The 6,320-nt window shown below is 44.5% G+C and overlaps 1 long non-coding RNA gene across 1 annotated transcript; it reads left to right on the forward strand.

The window, feature by feature from the left end:
• Positions 1-886: 886 nt before the first annotated feature.
• On the forward strand, positions 887-5,043 carry LOC310666927. The gene is made up of 4 exons (XR_014506111.1): positions 887-956; positions 1,938-2,015; positions 2,390-2,509; positions 4,893-5,043. It is a non-coding gene; the product is annotated as an uncharacterized lncRNA (long non-coding RNA).
• The last annotated feature ends 1,277 nt before the right edge of the window (positions 5,044-6,320 follow it).

The raw sequence follows: 6,320 nt of genomic DNA on the forward strand, positions 1-6,320 counted from the left end.
TGCTTTTCCTTTTGTGTTATGTAAATCCTAAGAGATTTTGTGTTTTGTGGGGGATGCTTCTTTTGATTTCATAGTTTATATTATCATTTCCCAGGACACTTCCCCTCCACCCCGCTGTCTTGGTTTACGAGCAGTTCCCAAGTCCCCTCCCTCTCTTTCCCATTCATTATAAGGCAAGGAAAGAGAACAACCCCTTTTCATCTTTACCAGTATATTTAGATCAGAGGAGAATCCTTTGCGTAACAAGGAGCAGAGTGGACATCCCTCCTCCATCCCAAGAAGAATGGTGCTTTATCATCCATGGCCTTTTCTCCAGCTTTTGCCTTGAGTGCTGCTGAATAAATGCACTATGAGTTCTGAATACCAAAGACGTCTCTTTGTTTTAATTAGCTCCCTAATAACTTCTCGAAGGCAATCCAAAGTAGTCTGGTAAATGGCTCAGCTTAATTTTTAGGGAGTAAACTTGTGCTAATGGGTCACCACTACCTTTGCCCTGTGAGAAGGGCTGCAGCTGAGCAGCAGAGCATCTGCTTTGCGTAAACATCCCAGGATCAATCCTGGACATCTCCCCTGCTTGAAACCCCCAGAGAGGTGCTGCCAGTCAGTGCAGGCTATACTGAGCTAGTTGGAGCCCAAATTGTCTGACACAGTATAAGGCATCTCCCAATGTGTATGGGGAATCTGTTGCCTGCCTGATGTTGGAGGCTGCAATTCCCATCAGCTCTGGTCTTTGGAAACTAATTTAAAAGCCAATAAAGTTATTTTGGTTATGGATATACATGTACCTTTAAGCTCTTGAGCTGACCTCTCTATCTCTTTGTTGTTTAGACTGATATATCCTCTTTACAACCTCCTCCTCCTCTCTTTCATTCTCAAGATGACAGGTCAAGCTGGAGCTATCCTCTGAGAACAAAGGAGCAAGCAACGGCTACCTTGTTCTTCTCTAGATTAGTTAGGTAGGTTAGAAATGGAAACTTTTCCGTCCAAGTTATGTGCTTCATACAATAAATGAATTTGTTATTTCACTCACTCTACAAGCATCTCTCTGAGTCTGATTGCAACAGGTAAAGTCTGCTCTGTATCCAGATTTACAAACCTTATACTGCACACTTTGGATACATTAGGGCACACTCTTCCAATAATCACGACCTACCTAATTTGCACTCTCTGAAACTATTTGCAATTTTTTTAAAAAAAGTTATATTTGGAAATGTGCACTTCTCCCAATAATAAGATGCAGTCCTCCAAGCAAACAGTGTGTGCAAAAATGCTTACAGTACGGTGAAGCCACCATAAAAATACAGATATTAGTGAAAAATAATATGCAACGTGCAGTATACAGTGGTACCTCTGGTTAAGAACTTAATTCGTTCCGGAGGTCCGTTCTTAACCTGAAACTGTTCTTAACCTGAGGTACCACTTTAGCTAATGGGGCCTCCCGCTGCTGTCGCTCCACCACTGCGTGATTTCTGTTCTCATCCTGAAGCAATGTTCTTAACCCAAGGTACTACTTCCGGGTTAGCAGAGTCTGTAACCTGAAGCGTCTGTAACCCGAGGTACCACTGCATTATGGGCAAGTGCTTTGCAAAAATGTATATATTGGGAGAAAGTTTGCACTGGAATGCAGATGTGTTTTAATGAGGATGTTAAAAAGAAATGGCGAGTGATGCAGAAAAATGAAGAGTGCAGAAATGAGAAAGAGAGAAACCAAAATTGATGGGTTTATCCATCTCAAGTGGCTGCGGAGCACTCTGGCTTATTATGAAGGAGAGGAAATTGCTGGCCAAGCGCCAACTTGGTGCATCTCATAGGCAACATTTCTGCTAACTCATATCTGATATTTTCCAAATGTAGAAAGTGTTACCTCCACACACACACCCTCCCCTGCCTGGCATCCTGATAAGCTTTTTTTATTTGTTTCCATCTGTTCCATACAGATCACTTTTGCAGTTTATTTGAAACAAGAAACAGCCTTTACAAATCCCTACAGATGGCTTTTAAAGGCTTTGTGAAAGGTAAAGATAAGATCAAGAAAACCCTGTGTGTTTGCCCAGGGCGGGGGGCTTGAGGTGGGAGCGAATGGTGGGAGAGATAGGAAATGGTATATTTGCTTCTCTCTACTTCTGCATTACAGCTGCAAACCATGTCCAATCAGAGCATATGATATGTTTCCATTTCTGCCTGAAGTGTCCCTCTAAAAAGGCAGTCTCGCTTGGCTTCCAGCATGCAATTGCTGCTGGTGAAGCGAAGGCTCCCTTCCTTTCAAGCATTCTAGGAAATACAGGCAAGAAGCACAACAATACATTGCAGTAAATCCTCGCCTTTCTAACAAGAGTTCTTAAGGGCTGTTTCATGGAAGATGGAGCAAACTTGTTTTCTGCTGCTCCAGAGGGTAGGACTCGAACCAATGGATTCAAACCACAACAAAGGAGATTCCGACGAAATGTTAGGAGAAACTTTCTGGGGGAAAGAGCTGCTTGATAGTGGAACAGACTACCTTGGACGGTTGGTGTACTCTTCTTCTTTGGAAGTTTTTAAACAAAGGTTGGTTGGTCGGTCATCTGTTGGGGATTCTTTAGCTGAACATTGGGGGGAGATGGGAGTCCAGGTCTGGCAACATCTGCGGAGCACCGCATTGTCTACTCCTGGGTTGCACTTGTCAATTAAACCACCATTTGACAGATTTAAAAAGTTACCCAGTTCATTGTGCACCAGGCTGTTTTTTAAAGAATGATTTTAATACAAGGTGTTGTGTTTTTTTAAAAAATCTTATTGAGGTTCCATGGAGGAACCCACAGAGCAAAGGCAGGTAAGAGGCTACAGCACCACGGAGAGCTCCAACTGAGCAACTTGCTCTTATGAGGCAGGGATGGGGAACTTTTTCCACCCCGAGGGCCACATTCCTTTCTGAGCAACCTTCCAAGGACCACAACCCCAGTGATGGGCAAGTCCAGAAGCAAAAGTGGGTGGAGCAACTTGCAGGGGGTCTTTATGACCCCCATTTGAAAACAAATAGATATTCTGCAGAAATGAAGCAGAGGATTCCAAAGGGAGTTGTTATAGAAGAACATATTATAACAATAGTATAAACACTCCATTGGTTTACATCTTTGTGATATGAAGAATGTAGGTTGTTATAATTGGAGTGGGTTGCAAATGGTGCTTTTAAAGACCAACTCATTGATTTTCCCCCCCCTCGCTGGTCTGCAAGATGCCAACAGAGTTCCACTTTCGCTCCTCTTTACCAAGTGTTTATGCATCCAAATACAACCACTGTGTCGAATGATTTTGCATCCAGGCTACGAGTCGGTAAAACAAATGTCTGTTGCAAATTTTTTTTAAACTGCTACAGCCGAGTGCCTAATTTGCAATGAATAATTAATCGGACGATGAAGCTTCCCTTCTGTGGAAGGGAATACCCATGAATGGAGAATGCAGTTGTGATCGTTTTGTTCTTGTTGTTGTTTTAAATTATGTGGAAATGTCTAGGAAGGCCTTTCCTGAAAGTATACTCTCCCATGGAAATGGAATAAATGGAAAGCATTTATTTGGATCCAGATCCTTAGACCACCACATCCAGGACCAGGGTCAGGAGTTGACATGTCAGGCATCTGCTGAGGAGCCACACCACCCCTAAACAAAGGTCCTCTTACAAGAACCCCCTGGACCTGTTGCAATGAGTACTCACTGAAGGAAGGAAAGACATGGAGAGTGTCTTGACTTGGGATCCTCCTCAGCCTGGAGTAGACATTGACCCTATCCCTGTTTGCCAAAGGAACATAGGAACTGCTTTATACAGAGACAGACTACTGGTCCATCGAGCACAGTACTGTTTACATCAATTGTAGGCATCACTCCAGGATTTCAGAGATGCCAGGGATTGAACCTGGGACTTTCTGCATGCAAAGCAGGTGTCCTACCAGTGAGCTATGTCCCATCCCCGCTGTAAAATCAACGGAGAAGCCTCTGCAAGCTGCTAGGGAGGGCAGGCATGCCTTGATCTATCCCTGGCATCTGTATTTGGGGCTGGGAGAAACCCCTGCCTGAAATCCCAGAGAGCTGCATGGATTTAGATCAGGGGCACACAACTTGCGGCCCTCGATACTAGCATAATAGTCGCTCCCCCCCCTTTTTGGGTCCCTAATATCAGTCCCAAGACATTCACCACACAATAGACTCAGGGCATTCGCAGTGCGCATTCTCTGTACCAGCTGAAGGTGCAAGGGGAGCGGGTGGGTGGGCAAAGCTGCCATGAGCAACATAAACATAACTATGTTCATTAATAAAAATTGCTTCCTTGCATAATGGTTGCGCCTCAGCTTTCTGAAAAGAAAAATCAGCATTAAAAATGTGACCATTACGCGGTGAAATACGGTATATTGTTGGACTGCAACTCCTGACACCCCCTGACCATTGACCATGCTGGCTGGGGCTGTTGCGAGTTGGAATCCAACAACATTTGGTGGGCAACAGGTTCCTAAGCCCTAGAGCAGCCTTTCTCAACCTGTGGGTCCCCAGATGTTGAACTACAACTCCCATCACCCCTAGCTAGCAAGGCCAGGGCTCAGGGATGATGGGAGTTGTAGTCCAACAACATCTGGGGACCCACAGGTTGAGAACTGCTGCCCTAGAGCATACTGTGGAACATGGAGAGAGTACAATTTAAAGACATGAATAAGAACTACGGCATCTAGATCACTGTTGTTTTCACATAATGGATGTGAGTTTATCAGTGCTAGCTATTTATAGGGGTGGGGGAGAAAAAAGAATGCCTTTTGTATGACTGCCTGGTTTTTGTTTGTTTGTTAAAAAATAAAAAGCAATATCATCCCATCTGAAAGAAATGTTAAAAAATCTTCCACCAGCTGTTTGCAATTTTGTTTCGCTACTAGAAATGAAACGTTGGCTGTGCAGTGTTCTGCCTTAAGGAATCCAGCTCCTTCAAATGCCCTTCTGAAGCTCCGCACTGGTTTATTCAACAGCCATCTTCTGCTGAGAAATCTTTAACTGAGCAATCATTTCTACATCTGGGCCTGCAGCTGTTTCCCGAACACCCTAATAACCTTTCTCAATAAGAGCATTTGCTTTTCAACTGTGTATGATTCTCTCTCTCTCTCTCTCTCTCTCTCTCTCTCTCTCTGTGTGTGTGTTTCTGTCTAGTTGCACTCAGGCTTGAGCCGGGCTACTTAGAGTCCTCTGAATTTAAGCTACATTGTGTTTTCTCAGTGCTGCCTAGGGCAAGCTCCACCACCAGGCAGAGAGGCAGCTGATGTGTGTGCTGGGGGGGGGGGCAGGCAAGTAGCAGCAGCAAGGAGCTGGTGGCAGGACAGTGTGCACCATGCAGTGGCGTAGCATGGGGGGGGGGGCATAGGAGCGGTTGCCCCGGGCACAAAATTGTTAGGAGGTGCAAAATTTCAGTACCCGGTGCTTCCTCAACACAGCTGTGCGCTTCTGTTGCTGGGCTTCATTGAAAACGGCTTCTCCACGTGAATCAGGAAATTACCTCTCCAGACAACGGAATGACTCTCCTTTCCTTATCTCTGCAGCTGCATTCTCCTGGGTGACACATCCACCTGTCTTGGGAGACAAAGGAGGAGTGTGCCTTGGGGTGGGGGTTAAAGTCAAACAGTTGGAAGGTTGCAGCGCCTGCTGTGGCTGTAGAGACTGATACAGGAGAGACATGTTTTCTTGCAGCTGGGGCAGATGAAGGTGTCTTCGCTAATATGGACATTTTTGTGCACACTTTCCTCTAATACACAATTTGCGAGCCCAAGCACTAAACCCTGTCCTTGGAGCCTCCCCCCACCCCAAGAAAGAGACTAGACACCAAGGTATGGGTTCAAATTAGGCCACAACTTTATTGAATCTCAGATGTAGGAAACTTGGCCTTGGCCTTGGAAGATATTCCTCTCAACCCACCGGGGCTGAGGATGTGCAGGTCTTTTTTTTTTTTTTTTGAAATAATTTTTATTAACAGGCCAATCACATCACATTGTTCAAATCACATTAGTTCCAGATTATACAGCCAAATTTTAAAATTTTGGGGGGTACCCATACATCAAGCTCCGCACGAGTCCAAAATTCCAGATGACTCCAGATATCACTTATTTGCTGCTTTTATTAAACAGTTCCATCCAGTTCGATTCGGATAGATCTTTATTACTTTCTTTCTCTTCTTGTTGTTATCATTTATTCCTTTCTTTGCGATCTCTGATGATTTTCACAAACAGATTGAAGATTTGGCGTCTCTGTGTGGGTTTTGTGCTCTTCCAAGCTCATATTATTCAGGAACGACCTCTGTTAAATACTTCCATAAACAA

The sequence above is a fragment of the Podarcis tiliguerta genome, assembly GCF_965153285.1.
Source record: "Podarcis tiliguerta genome assembly, chromosome: 16".
Taxonomy (NCBI): domain Eukaryota; kingdom Metazoa; phylum Chordata; class Lepidosauria; order Squamata; family Lacertidae; genus Podarcis; species Podarcis tiliguerta.